The sequence below is a fragment of the Agelaius phoeniceus genome, chromosome 13 (genome assembly GCF_051311805.1).
Source record: "Agelaius phoeniceus isolate bAgePho1 chromosome 13, bAgePho1.hap1, whole genome shotgun sequence".
In the NCBI taxonomy this organism is placed as follows: domain Eukaryota; kingdom Metazoa; phylum Chordata; class Aves; order Passeriformes; family Icteridae; genus Agelaius; species Agelaius phoeniceus.
Window position 1 is genome coordinate 9,079,180 of NC_135277.1, and position 24,415 is coordinate 9,103,594.

General features: G+C 40.1%; 1 long non-coding RNA gene across 1 annotated transcript in view; it reads right to left on the reverse strand.

Annotated features, from left to right (window-relative positions):
• Positions 1 to 4,452: 4,452 nt before the first annotated feature.
• LOC143695183 (uncharacterized) overlaps positions 4,453 to 24,415 on the reverse strand; it is a 31,830-nt gene continuing 11,867 nt past the window's right edge. Inside the window, exons 2-5 of the long non-coding RNA XR_013184187.1 lie at positions 9,030 to 9,205; positions 6,375 to 6,411; positions 5,024 to 5,226; positions 4,453 to 4,513 (exon numbers count right to left, since the gene is read on the reverse strand). This is a non-coding gene — a long non-coding RNA (uncharacterized LOC143695183). The remainder of the gene's footprint in view (positions 4,514 to 5,023; positions 5,227 to 6,374; positions 6,412 to 9,029; positions 9,206 to 24,415) is intronic.

Sequence of the window (24,415 nt, forward strand, 5' to 3'; positions counted from 1 at the left end):
GAAAATCCCAAATCTTTTTATCCACTTATTCATGCAAGGAAATAAAGTGAAGAAAGACAGGAAACACTGTCAAATATCCTAGTCCTAAAGACCATCCATGAATTAAATTATAAAGAGCAGGGAACAAGGGAAAAAGGTCCTTGCACTTTTTCAGATTTTGAACCAAAGACTTAAGGAATGCCACAATACACCTTAAGCCACATTACTTCAGGGAAGAAAAAAATAAAGCTGCACAGTTTGACAATTGCACTGCATCTAAAAAGCAGAACTGGAAAATCCACAGAGGCTGAAGAAGTGCCAAGGGAAACAGTGGAATTTGCTAGAAGCTTTGAATTGCAAATGCAAGGGGAAATCCTCTGCTGGAAAATATATTCAAACTCTATATACAGAGCAGATGAATGCCAGAAGAAATCTGATACCTTTCTCTCCCTTTTCACCTTTTGTCTTTCAACCTTTTTTTTCCTGTCTCACTACTTCACCTTTCCTTATCTCTTTTTGTTCCCCTTATTAGCTGTGCTTTGTCACTGCTGTTACTTTCTTACAGAGACAAGAAAACTCAATGTTTATTCTGCAGAACATCTCAAAAAAAGGGCTCAGTTTTTTCCAGGATACAGGGGAAGTCCCACAAGATCACCCATATTAGCAGTTCTTCCCTCATATTCATCTCTGGTGTTTTTATTTGTCCAGTGCACGAAGTTCCATCCATTTTTCCCCCAGTTTATCCACCTCACCCCTGCAGAGGAAGGAACATTCAGAGAACAGCACTGCTGGGACACACCACCACCCTCTGCTCTGCTCCTCAACCCTAAATGCCAGATGCAGATGGTTGGAAAACTCCTGGAATGAGAGAGAATCTGCAGTACAAGCCTCAAAAACCCAGATTCAAGCTATGAGCACACATATAAATAAATAATGAATGAACAACTTACTTAGCTTAACATCAAGAGCTAATCTTACTGTCCAGGAGAACTTAAAATCAAAGAGCAGACAAGGTTCTTTCCTCAGCAATGGGAGCATATCTCCAAGTGCCATGCTAAGCTCACTGTTTTAGTAATTAGCATCTGATCCTGTACCAGAGAAGTCACTGATAGCCTTCAAATGAACAAAACTAATGCAAAAGCAATGGAATTACAACCAGGCATTCCAAAATTGCAATCCAACACAATGGCACAACTGTCTGATGTCACCTTCTCACTGTGAAAACTGAATCTGGGCCATGCTTAGGAAAGGAGGAGCAGCAGAGTTTTTATTGCTGCATTTACAGGACAAGCAGTTCAGTTGACCAAGCATTTTGGGAGCTATATTGCTCTTGTAGGTACACAATTCATTAAATCCTATTGTGGTGTCATTTCCCCTTGGAATGGGAAATGCTACACAAAACTTCAGTTGTGTAAGTTTAAAGCAAGTAACCAGCACAGAATTTGGCACGTGCCTTCTCATTAAATCAGAGTACAAATGCCACACACTCCAGTACCAGTAACTAGCAGGCTGCTTCTGGGAGATAGCAAAGGTTTTCCTAATTACAATTTATAACCAGGAAGGCACCCAAAAATCTGTTCCTCATTTGCTCAAGTACATTAAGCAATTAAAAAACCCCAAGCCAACAACCAAAAACAAAACAGAATTTCAATCTTGCCTTAGCAATTGGATCTAGATATCTAAAACATAGAACTCCAAGAGTTATATCACATACACAGCTGGTGGACAACTCATAGGTTGCAGCAGTCAAACCTGGATTAATTAGACAGGAACAGACACTGAGAGGTTACACATCATGTAACACATACATGGCAAAGCAAAAAGCTGGTCACAGTGTGTTGGGGATGCAATACTAATTAAAAATAATAAGGCATCACCATGCTTTAACTTTCTCTGTGCTGCTGCTGCTGAGAAGTGTGAAAATCAGACTTCGTGGTTCTGTGAACCACTCTGTTCCTGGTTTCCTCACCTCTAAGATTTCCCTTTTTTGAAACACTGGATTTGTGAGCTAAACATTTATCTATGTGCCAAACTCTTGTAGGAAAAGTACGGACCTGCCTGGGGTACCTGAATGGCATCTTTTAAGAAAGCATGAGCACTGTGCAACACAGCAGCAAAAGACTTTAGGATGAGCATAACACAGCCAAGTGAAACTGCAAGGGTAGGTAGGGCACTGTTAAGATGGGGATTCAGGTGACACCTGGGCTGATCTACCAATTCACTGCTCCCAAAAGGGTTAACCCTTCCCTGTCTGCCCAGCAGTGGGGTCCAGTCCCTTCCTGCACTGAGCCCTGGTGCCTGTCTCAGCCCAGAGCCAGTTCAGCTGTGTCAGCCTGCAGCCAGCCCTTGTCCCACCTTCTGGGCCAGTTCCAGCAGCAGTGCCCTGCTTAGGGCCTGGGCCATTCAATGGAACAGCCTCAGACTCCTCAGGCCTTCTGAGATAGACTTGTTAGCTTAGTTGTCAAGATAATTGTCGTTATGTCCTCTAGAAAATTTCTGTCTTTTCAGTCTTTGTCATTTCCCTGCACACACCCAGGTGTAACTCACATATAATGTCTCTTTTTGGTTTGCCACCACACAGAGCAGGATGCAGGTGTGGAAAGGGATTTCAAACCAGCCTTTCTGCTGCTGTGGTGCACCCCAGTTTTTTATTTTGTGTGTGTGTGACTACACTAGACCACATTGAGTGGCAAATGCAACCCATGCACTGTGCTGCTGTGCTATAGAAACTTCATTTCACTTTGGTTGTTCTTGTGCACCACTGTGAATGATGGGAGATGCAGAATCCAACCAGCCCCAATGCTCAGACTGCATAGTTTTGTGTTTTCTTCAGATTTCCCCTTTCAGAAGGTGGTTTACTTGGACAAAGAGGTGTCTTTGTCTCACCCTCGATTATGAAATTCAAATGACAGCCCTTTGCCTTAGGTGCTGCTTCTGCTTTTCCTCTCTGCTTCTTTCATTTCTCCTCCCTGCTGCTACACTGGAGTGAATAATGCATTTTTTAGCTAATTTCCGTGGATTAGGCTTCCAATTAATTCAAGCCAGTTTTACAGACTGCCAATTCAGGTTGCTAAAATTCAGTTGGAGTTATTGGGGTAGGGTGAGGGGGTTTCCCATCAATTTTTCCCAGATTAACTACAAGAATTCAGTGGAAACAAATTAGTCATTTTTACACGTGAGTGTATACCATCAGTATCTGCAGGATTTGTTTCAGCCCTAACTGAAAGCACAAATTACACTCTTCCTTTCTAAAAGGCCCAAACATGGTCTCACACCAACTGACAGTGGTAGTAATTAATGTGAAGGATCCCTGGGGTCTTTTAACCTCCTTTCTTAGCTTTTGATGGCTGAGACAGCACAACCTGTGTGCCATTTAACCATCTATAAAACTGAGGGGGGAAAAGCATTTAAACACGACATTGAGTTTTCTTTAAACTCTCTAATGAGCTCTAGATAAAGCAGGGAGGTTTTTACTGTGGATTTTAAGAAACACTTTTTCCCCCTCAATTGTTCTCCCTAGGGCAGAGCATTTCTGTCTCCTCACAGGCAGATGAAATCCAGGAACAGCTCCCACAAAATCCAAGAGCACTGATTATGTGGAACAGGATTGCACAGTAAAAATCTGCTCTAGGACCATTTTACCCATTTCATCAGCTTGGTGCAGTTTGCCCTGTCTCTTTTCAGATGTAAAATTGTGACAACTGCTTTTCCTTTGTTTCTTTCTTTGCTGCAGATTTGCCAGCTACTCCAGGATGGCTCAGAATTATTAGCTCATTCAAATAATGCAGCTTTAGGACACTTTACTTAAATCAACTAATCCCTGAGAGAGATAGCAAGGACGATCAGTTGGACCTGGGGTTGGGAGCTAAATTTTGCCACCAAACTGTGATATTGGACAAATCAGTCAACCTTCTCAAACCTAAATCTGTGTAATACCTCAGGAAGGAAGCATCCCCCTGGCAAAGCACTTCAATATCCTCTAACAATGCAGCTTGTTCTAAGTGTAGAAGATATTAAAGGACCAGGGAGAATTAGCTTTTAAATTGATTTCCAGTTCAAGGATTGCAAGTTGACAGCACAGGAGCCGCTCCTTGCTAAATATTCCAATACTTTGTACAGTAAATTATAAAATAACCTTTCCAAAATCCATATCAAAAGGCAGAGGGGCAGCAGGCAGCAAACAGCCAAGCAGGGCTCTGCTGCCACCCAGGTTTGTTCAGCCCTGAGCTCCCCACCTGAGGCTCTGCCCATGCAGGAACAGACCCAGATCTGATCCCATTCCCAGGAACTGGGGAACTGCTTCAGTTCCCCAAGCATGCACTTCCACTTACTTCTCTCCACATGTATCAAGTGTCTGAAATTCTTGGTTTGGGCTGGAAGTACAAGCAGAGCACAACAATCCTTTTAAAATATAGTAGAATCTGCTGGTAATGAGAACAGTGAAGCAGTTATGGTCTGAGCTTTATTCCTTTTATTTATGTAATGCTTTGACTTACCAAAACTGCTTTACAGAAAATTTTGACACAGCCTTATCCTGTTAAAAAAAAAAAAAAAAAGAAAAGAAAATTAGAATTTAGGATCTGACATCTGAAATTAATTAAACATACGAGAAACAGCAAGTGAATAAATTGATTTTTGTATTTTGGGTTTAGAAACAAAAAGAAATCAGGGAAAAACTGAAACAGAAGCTTCTGGCTGTTTGGAAGAATTCAAAAATAACAAACAAAACAACCAAAACCAAATCAAAACAAAGAAGGGCAGCTACATCTTTAAACCCAAGGTGAAGTATTTTGAAACATATTTTGGAAGTTGACATCCATAAAATAAAATATTTTTATATGTTATAATGTCATCCTAATTTTGTCTTTTGGTTTAAATAATTCTCCAAATGTAACATTTTAAAAAGTTTTTCATTCTTTTTATTTCCCAGAAAAATCACTTTATTTGAAAAATTTTATCAGTAGAGGACTGAACTGGAATTTCATTTCCAAGTGTTAACCATAAGGATTTGAACCAATAGCTGCTTCCTGGGACAGCTACACACCATGCCTGGGATGTAGACGTTTAGTTCAGGAGACCTGAATTTATTCTGAAGAAAAATCTTCCAAGAACATGTGTGGATCAGAAGCCTCAACACCAACTTCTTTAGTAACTGATCTCCAATTACTGCACTGATGTCTTCATGTAGCCAGAGCATAGAACATCTCGTGCTAACATCAGAAAATACCATCGAATCACAAACAGTTCCTAAAATTAAAAACAATAAAAGAAAACCATTTACAATATGAATTGAAAGAAAACAGGAAGGACACAGCAGAAAGTTTGTGAAATCACTGAACTTACATTTCTTCACAACAGTTTCCTGGTCAAGGCAGGAATTGATATCTCCTGTGTTAGTACAGAGACATCCCAGTCTCTTTTAGGTGATATTAGATAATATTTTCATAGTAAACCACCTTGCAGCAAACATATCAACAAGAGTTTTACTTGGTAGAGAGATTGCAAAACCAAATACTGCAGCTGAGACAAAGAAAATGGCAGCACTTCAATGGGAAAGTGTTCTTTTCCTATAAGTGTTCTTTTAAGAGTTAACATAGTAACTATGAATTCAGCTTAGGATTTTTAATATGACCTCATACAGTAGTGTCTTGGCCTGGAACACACTGTGATATCATATGCAAACTATTCATTACAAATCCACTAATTGAAAACTTAACAAAATCCTTTGGAGCCATATGCTAATAATGTCAACATTTCTTCAAGCAAAAAAGAGTAAAGATGAAAAGAAGTTGTCATTCAGCTCCCCAGCATTTCTGTCCCAGCTCTAACACAAAAGGTAGATGATATTTATTAAGACATTAGAGAAGTTCGCGGAAGAAATCCTGATGTAAATCTGAGCTCCAATGGGTGAGACATCACAGACATTTTAGCTACATCCCAAATTTCTAGTCTAGACCTAATGGGACACACCATGGTGGGCATTGCTGTAACACAGCCCTGATGTTCAGGGGGTGCTCTGGGAACCCCAGGACACCAGTGGGGAGCAGAGTGCAGCAGCCAGGCCGCAGAGAAAACAACCTCTGACAGTTCAGAAATCCAAGGAGTTGGATTATGGCTCAGCATGCAAATCAGGAAAGCCTCCTACTGATAAATACCTAAACCCCATCTTCTACAACTTGTAAAAACTGACCACAGAGTCCCAGACTGGGTGAGGCTGGAAGGACCACAGTGGTCTTTTCATCTGCTCCAACCTTCCTGCTCAGGAGAGAAAAAGTTGCCACTTGAGGACACTTCTCTTTATTATTTCACAGCCTGTGGGACTGTGGAACAAAAGGGATGGAAGCCATGTAAATGCTGAAAATCCAGAACAGTTCTTTTATTTTGGTAGATCTCACCTCTTGTCATTGGTAAATGGAAGAGTCAAAACCCAGCCTGAAAGATAGAAATAGAGAATGTTTAAAATATAGTTAGAATTTAACAGATTTTCTCATTAAAACTTCTTTTTTTCCTTCCTTTGGAAATTTCTAAAGAGTGCTCCACAGGTAGATAAAAAGCTGTCTGAATCATATTTTTTTTTCTTTATTCAGGGTAAGTTAAGCATCTGGTCCTTCATGGTGACCCACCTCCTTGGAAAGAAGACAGCACCAGGCCTAGATATCACTTAAGTATTATTTTAAGAAATTCAGTACTGAACAAACTCAGAAAAATCTCAAACACTGATTTCCCTCAGATTTTTACTGTTTCAGAAGATAAACTCTCTGGCATTAAAAAAGACACTTTGTGACATTTAAAAGAAACAACACCCAGAAACATTGAGGGAAGCAAAAATCTCCCTATGTCAAGATTTGATCTGACCACAGTCTTAAGGCTGGCTTTATCAAACAGCTGCCATTGCTTCAACCATTAGAGAGAGTAGCCTCCCATAAAATTTGGGCTAATCAAAATTAAATGTAAGTAATCCTTCATTCCCTGGGGAGGAGATAGGTCTGTGCTGTGAGGTGACACACTAATTTTTTATAATCATTAAAACTGTAGCTCAATACCAGGCAATCATATAATTTGTAGAGTGATTTTGTAGTTAGTTTGTGCCATTTCAAATAAAAGCAAGGCTTTTCTCCTGTTGTGCCTGATGAAACATGAAAATACAACTGTTTATGGCCAATGACCAAAGAGATGTTTGGGGCAGGGGGTGGAGGGAGAGAAGAGGAAAGTGGAAAAGGTACCTCCAGAAGGATTAGGAATGAATTTAATGAGTTTTGCAGTTCTGTGTGCCAGGGCCAGAAGACTTCATGGCTTCCTGTGGAGTGTCATGTCACCTTCCAGAGTCCCATAATTCTCCAAGTGTGTGCTGGAGGAAACTCCAGTTTGGGATGGCCAGAAGGAATATTTCAGCTAAGGTTTTAATATCAGCTATGAGAAACTTGGGTTCTTTCCTGAGTGTTCATGAAAACATGGGCAAGTGGTCTCGAGAGTATTCCAAGTTCAAGTTTATTTACTTTACTGATTACAATTAGATGTGCAGAATGGCTCTCACATGATAGGGGTGGGGCCATGGTGTAATAAAACAGAACAGCTTTTTAGCATTTACAGATCAAACATGAGGGCTGAACCCATAACAAGCCTCTCTGAATTCCTAAAAACAACCTTTGGTCAGCCTGTAGTATTCCAAATTTCCAGCTCATGCTCTCAGCTTAAGTCATCAATACTGAAATATGAAATCTCCAATTATTCAATTATTCCAAATACACTTTTTTCTTGACAGGGTGCAATCCATCAAGTGAGGATTACAGGCTTTTTGTGTTAGGAAACTGCAAATTTCTGGTTTCAACACTTATCATTACAACTGGGCATAGAGATAGACCAGAGTTGGGGGCTGGGTAACACTGGTCTGAAAAACCTGTGTGGCCAGTGGTGACTGTGGTGGGTGCTTGTCCCTGGAGACAATTTAATGCAGTGTTTTGGGCAGACTGTTTAAACAATGAAAAGCAGAGGAGAAAAGGGGCTTTTAAAGAAGTTACTAGCAGGAGACTCTACTTAGGACTGCATCTCATGACCTCGTTCACAACTGAAGAGATGCAGATGTTGATGAAACCTTCATAAACATGAAAAAAAAATTAAAATACTGGAGTAAGATGTATTGTCTGAATCACTGGGATCATGGTTTTCATGAGCTATCCAAGGTTTTAGGAAAACAATTGTGTCAATCTCCTTCATGTGTGGAAGGAAATATAATTTCATTTCCCTCTGTCTGACAGGTAATCAGTAAGATGAGAAGATCTATATGTTGCACTGAGAGGTTGCAAGTGACAGAATGTGCCTATATGCTAGACAAGTACACAAAGTGTAGCATTAATAATTGTTAAAAGTAAAGGTGATGGCATTAACCAGGAGACAAGGGCATGGAAGCTCTGACAGAAAGGACTGGATTACTGAAAATGTGAGTTCAGTGTGAGAGATGCAGATGAAGCATCTGCAGAAAATCTCACATCTTTCCAAAGAGGGAGCGTTCTGATGAAAAATTAATATCTCACTGATTCAGATCCTAAGAGATACTAATTCTGCCCTTGTTTTAAAACCAGAAGGTTAAAGCTTAAAACCAGAGAATTTTCCAGAAGATATGGACCTATAAAAGCAAAGCAAATTAAAATTTTTACTTATTTATACATTTTACTTATTTCTCATGGTATTTTTGCACATTTCCCTCGCCTTACAAACTTGAGGGCAAGGTGCAATTTTATGGTAATTATATGACTGACTTACTTACTAATTTGGAAATACATGCACTGCACACAACACATCAGCCAGTCACGTTAGGAAGGTGGATGTGTTCCAGAGGTAGCATGAATAAATTGTTACCTGCAGTTGCCCTGGTAACTCCTAATTTGTCACTGCATAACAGATTTGTGTTTAAATAGCCAGAAAACTTTCCTTGAGGCTGCTGCAAAAACACACAAATGTCATTTGCTTTTACTTTTCAAATTGCATACACGTCCATGTGTGTACATATGGACATATTTAATAGGAAAAGTGCTTTCCCAGCTTAATTTTACCTTTCTTACAGCTATGTAGCTTCAGGCTGTCATCATGGAAAGAAAGCATCTTCTCCAGGCAAAGGAAAGAAATCCTTGTTCTTGCTCTGGAAGAGAAGTCCTCCAGAACCAGCTGTTCTCCTGTTCAAACACCAGCTTTGTAATGACAGTCTTTAAAATTCCACTTTACTGGTCTCCTTTAGATGTTAGGAAGAAAATATAAAGCAAATGTAAGATTTTTTAAAATCTTATTTATCCCAGTGCTGATAGAAAATCAGAATGATTCAACACAGCTATTGAATGAAGTCAATGGTTTGATACTTATCACTCACTGACAGTGAATAGGACTTTTTTAAACATTTCTTTCATGGTTTAAAATTAACAAGAACAGATAAGACTCATTTAAAATACATATACACCTCCTTATTAAAAAAAAAAATCCACCACCTTTAAAGTTGCTTCTTTCAATGCTTCTTAACAGAAAAACCCAAAACCGAGAAAATGTTTTCATCAAATTTAACAAATAAAAAAGAACCTAATTTTAATCCAGTGACAATCTCAAAGTCTAACAATGAGGTAAAGCATCCATAATTCTATTTAACTCTGCTTGATGTGAAGGTTTTATTTTGTGATCATTTTAGTGCATAAACCCTGATGAATAATGGAATTTTAGAAAAAGAACCCCTATTGAGCCAAGCTTCATTGACATCTGACTGGTAGCCTAAGAGCCTGCAGAGAGGGTCCAAAGCAATGCATCACAGCCTCCCAGCAGGTCATTAAGGCATTACCCAATTAGAAAGCAAGGCTAGGGAACGACATTGTTCACAGCAGAGCAAACATAATTGATTTTTATTTCAACAGGGGGGAGAACCTCCTTACTAAAGAGCTTTAGCATAATTTCTTATTTAGGAGAGGTTTAAAGAGATTTGTGCTGGAGTATTTAATTCCAAACCCTGGGACAGTCTCTGGCAATGTGTATAAATTAAGGGGCAGTTGACTTCACTCATTCATATTCAAAGTAGAGGCTCGCTTGTTGCTCAAAAGTAGCATGAAGATTTCTGAGCACTGGCATCCAACACCAGCTGTGCAGGGGCACAGTGCTTGGACCCTCCAAACCTTTATCCAGTTCATGTAGCTATCAGCAAGCCAGTTTCCTGCTTTAAGGCTCCTCTCCAAGGCACTTTTAACATGCTAATACACTGTATGTAGCCCACAGCTCTTCAAGAGCACCATGAAGATGGAATTTGCTCCCAAGACATCTTCATCATCCTCCATCTCCTTCTCATCCTATTGTTTCCCCACTGGTTATTTTTAATCCCAATGTTCACAGGCACCACTGGATGGGAATGTTCAGTGACAGCCTGTAGCAAGAAAGGCTCCTAATGAACAATAGCTTGGATGTTCCCAATTTACACTATTACAGCAACACAGGGGAAAATGTTAGCCCTGTTATCTCCCATCTCCTTTTATATGTGAGTAACACGATGCCTCTTTTCATTGCAAGCCATGCAAGTTAAAAAAAATAAAAAGGTCCTATTGCAAGCACCACACTCCATCTTTGAAAGCAATCAAATCCTAAATTCTATAAAGAATGTTTGTTTTAATTTATTAACACTCAGTGCTTCAATGGCAAGAAATAACTTTTGAAGAGAGATGGTTTTTTCCCAGTCTTTGCATTTAAGGTCCACTGGAAAAGGTGATAAAATCCTCACTTTTTATGAGGCCCACAGCAACACAACTGAAGTTCTTACTGGATATATTTGTAGATTACTATCTCCAAACTATGTATACAGTAGACTTGAAAAAAAATGGTCTTCCTCTGTTAGTTTTACTTCAGTGTGCCAAATGAAACACTTAAAAAAAATTCAAAGAACTTCTTAGCTGCAGTGGCAGAAGTCCATTCCCAACTTCATACTCTGGGTCTGTACCTAAGAATCATGGGACTCATCAGTCTCTAATTTCCTATTTTCCAGCATGTTCCTGACAAAAACAATAATTTTCAACTTGACTTATACCTTAAACACACTTTAAAAAAAAAATCTTATTTAAAGAAAAACAGGGGGAAAATTTTCACAGCACTTCAACTGCAAAGCCTGCCAGCAACACAGTGACAATTTTATTCCACTTGGTTGTTCACAAGCCCGCTTCTCTGTCTCATGTAAGTACTCTCCTGAAATATAAGGAAAGCAAAGATATGGAGCAAATAATTTTTATAAACACTTACATACTCAGATATATCACAAACCTAGCAGCAGCAAGGGCAATTTAGCAGTTGTTTGTCTTACCATGGCACTTGGGAGCCCCAGGCACAGATTGCCACCCCTTAGTGCTCCTCACATCACACATCAAAGCAGCAATCCCTGACCTGAAAATCCTCCTCTAAAAATTTATACCCAAGACCAGCTGTTTATGAGTTTATCCATATATTCACAAGTCTGTGTCCCTTTTTTAATGTTAGCATCAAAATCAATTTTTTCCTGTTGTGCAGATCGACACAGGTATAAAATTTCAGCAGCAGCAGCCATATATTTACTGTGCACTGCTTCTCAGTCAGGTACCAGCAGAGTTAGGAAGTTTTTCTGAGGACTGCCAAGGCACACTCAGTGCCCATTTCACAAAAGACCAGCATTCTCTCTTCCTTGAGTCAGAAGGACTGTGGCTAGAATCTTCTTCCATGGACATTTTACCAGAGATAAATTTACTGTCAGTTGGCATTCAGTTATTCTTAACTGACTAAAGGATCATTGCTTCCACCACATCAATGCTTGAGAAAACTTTTAAATTAATTGTGAAAAAAAAAAAAATCAATGCACAAAGCAGTGTGGTCATTTTTGATAGTTACTACTACAGACAAATCTCCTCCACCCTAAACTCTTTTAGCTGTAGCTAAAATTCCTGGGAATTTATCCTAACTCACAAAGACATTCCCACCAACAGACCTGGTAAAAAGCTGCAAAAAGCCATCATTAATACAGAAATTAGCTAGATCCACAAACACACAAAAAGATTAAGCTGATCCTAACTTCCAAAACAAATCATCTGAGCCAGTGGTTCTCTACCCTTCTCCATTTGTGAACATCTAAATGTTTTCTAGCTGTAACACAGACCCAGTACCATCCAGCAATAATAACCTCTTTTTTTTCTTAGGCTTGTTACCACTGTCATGCATGTCTTGAGACCAGTCACTGACAAAGAGGGGATTTTAGCCCCAGGGTGGGCTATCCCCACTCAGGGAGTGCATTTGAAGTAGGGAGAGATGTTAATCAAATATCTTGAGAGCAGGTTGGAGTAAGGTAAAAGCTTTGAACTCTCACACACAGCCTTGCCTTTCCTCTGCACAGGCTGCACCACTGAAGCAGCAAAGCTTCAGGGGTGCCCTGTGCAGCCAGGAAATGTGGAAGAACAGGATCACATGCTGAAAGCCAGACACAGGCAGAGGAAAATGCCCTTTCCAGCTTTAAGAAGGATAAGTGGAATGGCTTACATCTGGAATTAATAGGTCTCTTGACTTAATGAAAATAGGCAAGGCATGTTTTGCATGCTAGGTTAGAGTGTTTTGATTTGTAATGAGGAAAGAAAGTGTAGAATATACTGTACACGTTCTCCCACAGGTGTGTGATGTGTGGGCTGGAAAAAATGGGCTAATTTTAGAACTTTCACCTTGTTAAATGTTTCTGGAGTTTAACTTTGTAATAGGAGACATGCTGATATTACGGTCCTTGGGCATTCCTCACCAGTGAGAAAGCAGAAGGAAATAGCCTGAAAATTCAGTGCTTAAAATGATAACTATAAATTATACTGTAACTTCAGTTCTTTAAAAATGCTTATTTTACTGGAGGATGTTGACCAAAGCTGTGTTTTTCTCTAAGGAAGAAATGCTGCAGTTCACCACAGTAAATCTGCATGCTGGCACTTAAGTACACGAACAACCATTACTTAGTCTATAAAATTCTTCTGTAATATTCAGTAACTTGTGTGCTGTTGAGATCTTAAAAATAAATCTTGGAAAACTATTCAAATTATTTGATTTTACATAGTATCCTTTAGTTCAACTTCTGTAACCTTCATTTACATGCTCACTGGTTAACTGTATGTTCAATGCTGAACATGAATGTACAATTATGTACTGTGTTTGTATCTTTACTAATTAAGAAACTAATTTTCAGACAGAAAAGAGCATGAAGAGTCACTTGAACGTAAAAAAGCTGTAAGGACGTCAATAATGGGGCAACATGGAAAATATCTCCTAAACAGAAGCTTAGTTTTTCTTTAGTGTTCTTCAAAATATAAAACCAAAATATCAAATGAACCAGCAAGGTAATTGACATGAGAAATTTATGTCAGCAGGTTTCAGATCATGGGCTTAATCAATATTACACAGACCAGCTCAGTGTTTTGGGTTCAAGCATTTATCCAGCCCTGTGACATCTGCATTCACAGATACCTGTGAAAAGATACCCAGAGGTTCATTTACCTCTTCAGTGTTTTGTGGCTAAAATCTTGGTGCTGAACTGCTCAAACTCTACAAATTTAGGAGCTGCAAAGTGTCCAGTAGTTTTATACAAAGCAAGAACCACAAAGCAACATTCACTATTTAACTCCATGCTAAGAAAGAGTGCAGATAATGAAGTGCAGTCACAATCCGAGCAGTAATAAAGTGGAAAAGGACACTATGTAAAAGGTAAAATCTTTTCTTTAGCTCAGTACAGTACAATCAAAGAGGAGATATATGTCACCAAGCAGCACTTCTGATCATGAAGTCCCTTTAAATGGTCCAATAGGGCCTATCCTGCAGCCCCATGGAAAGCAGATGCACAGCAATGACCCAGGGCCTGTGAGCGTTTGAAGCTGCTTTTGGTGCCATGTCCAAAGTTCACTGGTGTCACATCTGTCATGTGCCCCAGCTCTAAACCAGGCCCATAAAAAACATCAAGCATGAAAATGGTCAGCAGTCAGATGGGGCCTTTCCTGTGAATGAGGATAGTCAAGAATAGATTTGCCTAAAATTGTTTCAAGCCTAAGGAGTTCATGGAAAAAGGCCAGAGTTTACCAGAGCATTTGTCAGAAAATGGTACACCACTCTGAACATCTAACTCATAACTAATATATTTCTCTAATATATTACATATTAGAGAAAAATGTATCTAAAAGATAAAGACAGAGAAAGCAAGGCAGAAAATATAATTTTTCAAAATTTCTGACTCTTGCTAATTTTTTACATTACAGTTTTGCAACTTCTCCTTTCAAATCATTACATTAACTACATAAATCATATAAACATTTTAATCACTTACCACTGTGAAGACACGGTCATAAACAATTTTTTGATTTGCACAACATTTTTTATTTTATGCTTCCATAAGCCCCCAGAAGTTTCAGGAATACACACGGGACAATATTTAGGGGGAATAAATTTTAACAAACTAAGAGCTGTGAAGAATATTACACATATTTTGACTTTTAGGACCAGGGAGCAAGTTATGCCCATCTGATGAGAAATACACCATGTCCCTGAGAGGTTTCTCATTTACACCCCAAGAAGTGTTGAAAAAATATCTTTAATCTATAAATACCTACAAAGACATTCAGAAAACTAGCTACTGTATCTGGGCAATTTAGTGCTCATATATTTCAATAAATTATTCATCAGGATTTATTTTCCATAGCTAAGTATCACATATAAATTACTGATAAATGCTAGTGAAATCTGACAGCTGAAAACATCTGTCCTCCCATGCTTATACATCTTAATTCTCTTTCAGCTTGACTTTATTTCTCAAAACTAACTATGCCAAACGGCTTAAGGATAGAGCATATTTGATTGATGTCATGCAAACCAGAGCTGCATGGCACACTACACACTTAGAAAGGATGCAGAACATCGTTCCCAAGGCTGGAGTCATCTCAGTCAGAACACCAGCTCTTTATGCCTATGGCTAACAAATTTATCTTCTGAAATAAATGTATCTTTTGGACTTGGATCAATGCATGCCTTAATTAAAACCATGTTTCTGTATAAGCATCTAGCAAGAACACATGAAGGCCCTATTTAAATTGGAAGAGAACAGTATATAGCAGTATGGCTTTTAAAACTAACTGCTTCCAGGTGCAGAGAGAGTGGAAGTTTAGTGCTGTTTCCAACTTGATGCTTGGATGCCTTTGTTCTTGAAAGTGTAAGGTTTCTCTCATTCTCAGTTTTATGACTGCAGGTTTCTATGTTGCATAACACCCTATAATAGAGCACCAAAGGGCTTAGTTTTATTGTTTTGTTTCACTTTATTGACTGCATGTTTTATTCAGCTAATATGTGCCATGGAGGCAGGCAGTAACATCTCAATTACCATGCCAGGGCTCTTCCTTCTCTGTAAATGACCAGCTTCAATCTGCACTTTATTATATTCACATGCAGGTGTTAAAAGGAGAGGGAGGAGGGGTGAGGGAAGATGGAGTTGAAACAGACCTTTTAAAGCATTACAACTGGAAAGACCTTTTTTCCCAGGTAATCCTCTAAAGCTAAAGACATTTCAATATATGATATTCAGGCTGTGGCAAGCCACCAAGCACCAGCCACTATTGCATAGCAATGGGTGTGAGAAAGTTCAAATCTAAATAGAAACTCCTCCAGAGTTTGATCAGAGCTGGATCTGGCATTTTACTTTACTCATTTCTACTATTGTGCATCCCTGCTGGAGAGCCAAAGAGACTTTGGCAATGCAACAAGTATACAAGCAAGAATTTGGCACTTCCTAAAGCTTATTCAATGCCCTGAATATTAAAGCTTGTTTTACTGAGAAGGGGAATGCTGAACAGGATGACATTAGGAGTCTTCATGGTTCCTTTTTTAATGCCACTGGATTTTTTCATTCCCACAAGATTCCCACAAGGGCAAAGAGACAGACCAGCTTAACATTAGAGACAGATAAAATCTTTTCCTGTTAATCAAAAAGTATGCTGAGCTGGCAGGGCAATGGGTGGGAGGCTGTGAGAACAGAGGGGAGAAAATGAGAAAAAAGTAATCTGGAATTTTATTAATTATAGAGAAACAGGGCAATTCTTTGCAGGTGGAGATGTAACTGAAGTTAATTTAAAAAATCTCCCTTATTTTACCTGAAGAACACCAACTCTAATAATGCAGCAGTATCAATCAGTTCAGCACATGAGCCCAAGCCCTGCTAATGGACTTGAAAGTGTAAGGTCTGTTTTTCTGGCCATCGATAAATAAGATATCAATAGATACCAACAACTATCACAAATCTCCATCCCCAGAAACAGCAGACACTGAATACTGGATGCTGTGAGGAACAGCCCTTTGCCTTCCCATAGGAAGTGCCTGTGAGCCAGGAAAGGATTGCTCCTGTGAAGGCAGATACTGTGGCATTTTGTAGCTTCAGACAAGGAAATAATCTTTACAGTGTATCAGAGATTATTAATAAATACTTTACTTCAGTTGAATTGTTTATACTCCATTGTGAGCCTTCTGGAAAATCATGATAATTTCATCTTGTGTTTATAAAGAACTCAAATATTCAATATCTAACTGAGTTAAAGGCAACTGGAAACAGCTAGATGTATTCACAGGGATACTTTGGGCCAATTTGACAACAATGAGAAAGAATGATTTCTTTTTAGCCTGGTATAAAGGGTAGCTTATTGCACAGACCTTTCCCTGTCTTCAAAGGGCAAAACCCTGGCTCAGCTTTTCCACATTTCTCCCACATCCTGACCTTAGTATTAAAAGCAAAGCCATACAGCTCAGCCCAATGCCAACATTAATCCCCTATATAAGGCACTTGAAGACGGTTGCTCTATTCTGACTACACACAGAGAATTTACTGGGTGGGGAAACACTTGGCAGACCAATCCTGCAAGATGTGTGTGTTTCCTGCAAGGTACTACCATCCTATGGTGACACCAGGCATCAGCATTTGGGCTGACACCTCACAGGAGCAGAGCATTCCCTGGGTCACCAACCCCCAGGGCTGATCCTTAAGTCTGTGTGGAAACTAGATGGGAAACTTTGCTGACTCCTAACAGCTCCAGTTGGTTATGTCATACTGAGCTTGAGAAATTTTCCACCTCCCAATTCCTTCTTTCTTTAGTTCATAGCAAGTATTGGGACAAGTACCTGTGGTGGCAGCTCTGTGATCAAAAACCATCCAGCTTCAGGTGTAGAATAAGCTGCCTGACCCCAGAAGGAATGATTAAAAATTGCTCTTAGCAGCAGGCCAAAAGTCACTCCTTCCTTCCTTTGGGATGCAGATTCTAAATCTGTCAGAGAAAAGAAAAAGGGAGCAGGCTGCAGAGTCCTGGTAGGACCAGGCATGGGCCAGCAGCTGCTCTGGTGTCCATGGGCAGAATGTGCAGGCTGAGCAGCCAGGAGAGGTGCAGCAGCACTGGCAGGGTCTCATCCCCCAAGCCCTGTCCCACACAGCTGCACAGATCCTGTTAGACTTTATTCTTATTTATGAGTATTTATTGAGCATCATCAGCAAGCCTGGGACTGTACAAGGGACAGAGAGAATCCCTTCCCAAAAATGGCAACAATCAGGCTCTGTGGGAACCTTGAAATTCACCCAAATTAAAAGGCTTCAGTCTCCAGGCTGTTAATTTAGCACATATCAGGAGCAATAAATTCACTCAGAAAAAGATCCAGAAGTCAGTGACATTTTGGTCTCTGACAGTTTGCTCTGAACTAGAAGTTAGAAGTCAAAGACCAAAAGGTAAATACATTTTACCTGCAAGCCTCCAGTTTCCATTTTTGCAAAATATATTAAAATACAGTTAATACCTTTGATATGCTGATACGATTTCTTCCATGACTTTTATGGCCACATAAAGATAGTGTCTTTGACAGCTGAGCTCAATGCTTTCCTGGCATAAATCAGTGTCACAACACCAAAGCCAATACAATGATACACAGAATGATATGGAGCTGTATGTGTAATTATTTTCTAAATGGGGAACAGGATAGGAGAGCAGGGCTTAATGATCCAACACGATTATTTCCTGCTGAAAGAAAAAAACTATCATTCAGATTGTACATAGTACATATTAAATTATTGTTATTGAACTTCCATGTTAAATCCCCAGTAATCTGAGTTCTGCTCTGTGGTGGAAACTGTATTGCAGCTCTGCTACTGATAACATCATAAATACAGCATTATAATAACTAATGCTGCCCTCCTATGACACACTGCAAATTAAGAACATTATTAACAAAACCTGAAGTGGATGCATATTTCAAGTCTTGCTAGATGAAAATGTACTTTCTCCCTGGTTTACTCCCTTGACTATATCACAAAAACACATTTTTCAGCTCTGTACAACCATACTGTAAGCTTTTAATATTATACTAAATGAAAAATCTGTTATTGTCTTTGGGGGTTGACTCTGTCTGGACCCTGGGTGCCCACTAAAGCCACACTGTCACTCCCCTCCTCAGTTGCCCAGGGGAGAGAAAATACAACTAAAGGCTCCTGGGCTGACACAATGACAGGGAGATCACTCAGCAATTACCATCATGACCTCAACTTGAGGAAAAATTAATTTAATTTATTACCAATCAAATCAGAGTAGTATAATGAGAAATAAAACGAGATCATAAAGTCACCTTCCCCAACCCCTCGCTTCTGGCAGAAGCCACTCCTGTAGCCCCCCACCACAAAACCTTGTCTCAAAGACACAACACATTCCACACCTCACCTCTGTAAAATATTAAAAATTACCACTGAAATCCACATTCATCCACAATCTTCACTTGAATCAACAAAAAAGAATTTCCTACACCACAATCAAAATGATGTAACACAGAATGTAACACAGAATGAAAGTGGGCAAGTGACACACAACTCATCCCTCCACCACAATTAGAACACCAACAATTCCCCACAACCCTTCTGCTCTTTAACATTGTCTGCTGGATGTTTTGCCTGTTATCTCTCCCAATTATTGCCCTTATCTTGGTCCATGAGCCTTTTGCTCTATTTTTTCTCCCCTGTCCAGCTGAGAAGGGGAGTGATAGAGCAGCTCTGGTGCCATCCACCAGGGCCAACCCACCACATGTATCCTACCCTTACCCTACAGGAAATCTTTTAAACAGCCACAGTGTTCACATATAGGGTATGATAACAAAAATCCTTTCTTAGTGCTCCTCTCTAAATGGTGACTTCTTTGTGTGGGTTTCATGAAGCAAATCTACCTTTAAACACAAAAAGCTGCAGTATGTCTTCAGTGATCCTCTGGCTCCTGCCAGAAGAAGCTCTTCAAGTCAAACTTCATGGAAAAAAAAAATCAATTACAAGTTAAAAAAGGCAAAAGCCACAGAGCCTGAGCCCTCATGCCACCATAGCCTGCATGCAGCTGTAGAGTGAATGAATATTAAACCTGAATTTCTTTAAGAATCAACAAGGCACACAACGCATACCAGGGGGAGAAGGGAATCCATCATTCTGTCCCATGACCAACATCCCTTCTCCTGCATGCAGGTACAATATTGGGTGTGTGGTGTCCAGGAACAGCCCCACACACTCATTCTTACCATGTGGGGTTTCATTTCACTCTGTCAGATGGAGCAAAGAAAGGACTTCCAAGTCATTTGAACCTGAGAGGAAAGATCTCCTTAGGAGAAGCAGCAACAGAAAGCTGTAATTTCTCCCATTTTGAACCCTTCTTTGTTCATGCAAAGCACATTGTCAAACATTGCTCTCCCCAGCCAGCCACACAATTATCTGGCTTATTTGGTGAGGTTCAGCAGAAGCTGTTTTGGTAGGAGTTTCATCTGCTGCAACTACACCCCACTGGACAAAGATGACTGTTTAGACATGTGAGCACCTTCCCTGTGCAGTGCATCCATCAATGTCCTCCAGGAGGGGATCTGTACAGGCAGGTTTTGCATTCATAACTCTTTTCTTTCTTGAGAAGGAGGCTACAGTGCAACTCTGGGGTGAAATGAGTGTGCTCAGCTTTGTTACTGCTAAACATTTCTTTTTCTCTTTACTGTCTAACTCTTCCATAATGAGCAACATCTCTGTGAGTGACCAGCCAAAAGATCCCCAGAGCTCCCAGGTTCTAGCAGCCATGGTTGTTCTGCTCCTGCTCAACTGTGATTTATTTTCTTCTAGTGAATTCTTTTGTCCTCCTTCCCTGCTCATGAGACCTTGATGGCTGACAACCCCCTGGCAGCCCCTGCAGCAGGCAAGCATGGTGGAGTTCTATGACACTGTTTGCTAACAGAGCAGAGTTTGAACCAAAATAATAATTGCCTCAGGTACCCTCCTCCTCCCTCTCATCCCAAAAATTCTATTTTTTTGTTTGTTTCCAGACATGTTTGAGTTTACTAATGAGGTCAAATGTTCTTTTCTGAATGAAGCCCCAGCAAGCAAGAAATGATATGGCTGGGGAGTTGCTTTTTTGAGTGACTATCAGAGTCATTTGTCTTGCTGGGAGGTGAGTGACTTCTGGGGGCAGGTACCAGTCTGGATCCATGGAGCCACTGCCCCTCCTGGTTAAGTGGTCCCAGAGTCAGTTAATCCTAGTGAATAATGCTGGAGCAGAAACCTGATGGAGCTGATTCTAAGCCTTCCCTTGGCCCAGCAAAAAGAAATACAGGCTGAGAGGAGATTTTCCTTTTTTACCAGAGGGGTATATCCTCCACCTTACATAGGCTGGTACCTGGAGTACCTGTTGCCTAAAAGAAATATGTACACAGAGCCATCAACTCCCCTTTTACTACGAGTTGTACATGCTCTCTAGTAGTTGGGAAAACAGCAGTGCAGCAAAGACCAAGCAAATGCACCATGTGAATATCTGGAGCTGTGAGCTTAATAAAAGCTCTTTACTATCACAAAGCATAGCTTATAACATTGTGTTCAAAGTATTTCCCCATGAACACTTGGGGTGAATTCCTGGTCCTACCAAAGACGGTGGGAGTTTTGCCCTTCGCTTCAGTGGGATGCATTTCATCTTTTGTGTTTAATTGCCAGTTGTTAAGGAAAGGAATAAATTACACTCTGCTAAATCCAGGCACAGTAATAATCAACAAGTCCCTTTTTAAAAAAAATAAATGCTACCAGAAGAGCCCTTTATATCTCGCTGAAGTCTTAGAGAGTCCTTTTTAAGTGTTCTGAAAGTTATTTTCTGATACTTTTTTGTATTCCCGGATGGTTCCACTGCATTTGCATCAAACCAACTGGATCAACAAGAAAAAACAAACAGGGAAAAGTCATTAATGGACAATAGACAAGATTTAAAAACCTTTCACAACCATCCACTTAAAAGACTGCACTGTTTAGCTAGCTTGTCCAAATTTACAGTGTAGCAAGAGCAATAATCTCTGTCAGTGCTGCTTACAGCCCCTGCCAAGCTGAAAGCAATGTTCCCATTGACTTCTGTATGCAGCTCAGATCCTGGAAAAGAGGAGCTCTGTGCCAGAGTTGGAACAATTAGACAAATGAACGTACACGAGATGGAGATATCCTTTCTCAGAGTTAAATTATTTTGCCATGAACAGGACATTTCAAGTTTGTATTGAGACGACCCATCTGTGTTTTAAAGGAGATTACAGTGCTTTGGGAAGCAAATGACACACTGCCTTATTTAAGCCAAATGTTCAAAATTCCATTTGCTATTGGTGCAAGCTACACACACTGAATCTTCAGTCATGTGTCTGAGCACATTCCTGGTGAGCTTAAGCAGAGCAAAGTTAATTGAATCAGCCTATGGAATCCCTACCCCACCACTGCAACCTGACATTGGGATTTCTATTTTAGCAGCCTTTAAGTAATTTTCATCAAGGTCCTCTGATTTCTCATCTTCTTCTCTGCACTACCTGTAAGGATTCCATTGTACTGGTTCACCACAGTGTCTTTACTTTCATTTAGACATCTTCATTTTATCACTGACCTTTACAGCATTAAAAAATGCTTCTGTTCTACTATAATAGTGTTATGAAACCTGTCTTTGCCGATGCAGCATTCACCAATTTAACACACAAAAATCCAAGCACAAAATACTGATCTCATCCATTCTTCCCAGCTGCCTCTCCTCTATCCCTTCTCAAGAGTCTCACCATCCAAGCAGCAGTTATGCAGAGCTGCCAGAGGTTTCCTTGCCATCCAGCCCTTGAACATTCCTGCTGCTGCTGATGGCTTTCTCCAGGCAACTTGAGAGCCAGTTTTCTAGAGTCTACAGATTTTATTGGTGAAAGCAACATATGCTATGAGCTAGAGAGAGGCTGGGAAGGTGGCACTACCTCATCAGTCAGTACTGCTGCTTAGGATAATCATTCAACATGTTATTCATGTTTAACACATCAGTTCATTGAGCTGGCACTCTCATCCCACTTACAAAGGTAAATGAAGGCTAGAAGGGGCCTGTGAAACTCGAGCTAATGAGAACGATGCAGCTGGCTCCAAACTGAGTTCTGGCTCTGAGGTGCAAGATCTTGGCACCATCTGCTCCTTCCAGAGCTAATATTAATGAAGAACTCATCACACCCCTGCTGAGTGAGGGAATGCTAGCACACAGACCCTGATGGATGCACACAGCTCCCAGCCATACTCAAGCACTGCTGATGTGCAGTCCTGCCAGCTTTCTGTGATATGGAAATTCGAGCCACAGCATCTGTGTGAGTTCAGGCTGAAGGCCTGGGCTGCAGCCCCTCCAAGCAGGACATCCTGGGGAGGAGCAGGTCCAGGTGCCCTGGGCAGAGCAGGCTCAGCCAGATGGGTCTCCAAGCCATGCAGAGCTGCCTGGGCACACAGTCCATGCAAGGTACTGCATCTCCAGGATTTCCAGATGCTTAAAACCTTCAAAAATCACCCAAATCTTCAAATTCCAGACTAAATTTTCAGGTGAAAAAAAGAAGGTGCAGGCAGCTCAGGTGAATGGTAGTCCCTTGTGGACCATAAAGTAATAAATCTATTTTAAGCCAGGTTTCACACTCTAAAACCCCCAAATGTGTATGATCCTTTTTCTGCCCCACACCCCTTTTGGTTCTATCCAAATGATGTCTTGTGGCCCCATTAGCCTACACATACCCATCAGGCTCCCCTTTTTTAAGAAATACAAGCCCCAGAAAAACTCAAGAGTCTGCTGAACACAAAAAAATCCTTCTGTGCCTCCAAACACCCAATTACACTGCACTAACATTAACACATGGACAGGTAACATGGTTTGTAGTAACATCCAAAAATATAAAGACAAACAATTCACACAATCCAGGGTTTCCCACTAAAAAATGGGTTTCCCATTTTATGGTGTGTATTGTATTCTGCATGCCACTGATACAAACAACATTTTACTATTTTACTAAAAAAAAAAAAAACAAAAAAATGTTTGGATGCTTGGTGTATTTTGAAACTCTGTGTAACCAGACTGCCCAGCTATTTGCTTAGTTGCATAAGAGATCTCATGCTGCTAAACCCTCCAGAGTTATCTTGCCCCCACCCTACTGCTCAGAAGAGGCTTCCAAAATAAAATAAATCATTGATCCAGTGTCAGTAAAACTGCCTTCCCAGTGTTATCCAGTCCCAGAATATTTTTTGTAGGACTGTTTCCTACAGATAGTAGGGATAACCCTGAGGCATTTTATGGATCCATGCACTTTAAATTTAACACACAGCCTTTGGCACTGACATCCCTCTTATTGAAGATACAGGATCCCATGCCCATTGGCATTCCCAACAGACTGACAGTAACAAAATTGTGGGGAAAAAATTAGATTCTCATACTGCAGAAATTTTAAGATATGTGCAGTTGATGCTTAAATTGCCCAATTTAAAAATATATACTTTGCACAAGAAAGCTACCCAGTAAGAACACTGAGGTTGCAAAGAGAAGTACTCACAGTTTCAGAGATGTTAGAATTAGGATTTCTTGGCACATGGTTTATCCACTTTCTGCATATCCCTTCAATAAGGTATAACCCCTGGAGGGCTGACTTCAGCTCAGTCCAGAGTGTGGCTGAAATTGGTTCTGGTTTTAGCTGCTAAATACACCAAAGCTGTCCCTATATGCAACATGTGCAAATTATAAGTTAAGGAAATGCCTACAACTTAACCAAATGTTCAAAGATTAGAAATGGCAAGAAAAATATCCCTGAGTCAAGAGCCAGACAATCCTTCCCCAACAAATTTCAGATCCTTGCTTCAAAGCACTGAGATATTTTACCTTTCCAAAGTTCACCCCAATTTTTTTACCAGTGTATTGTTCTCTACATCTATTCTCAGGCATAAGTTAGGATTAAATCTTCCTAAAGAGTTTAGGTAGTTACTTAGCACAGCAAATTCCCTTCAAATTTTGTTCAAAAGGGTTCAAGTCTAGGAAAGTAAATGCCAATCAAACCAGGGGCTTGTTACACAATCTTCACAGTAAGAGACACCAGCAGCTCCGCCTGTAATATTTTTGCC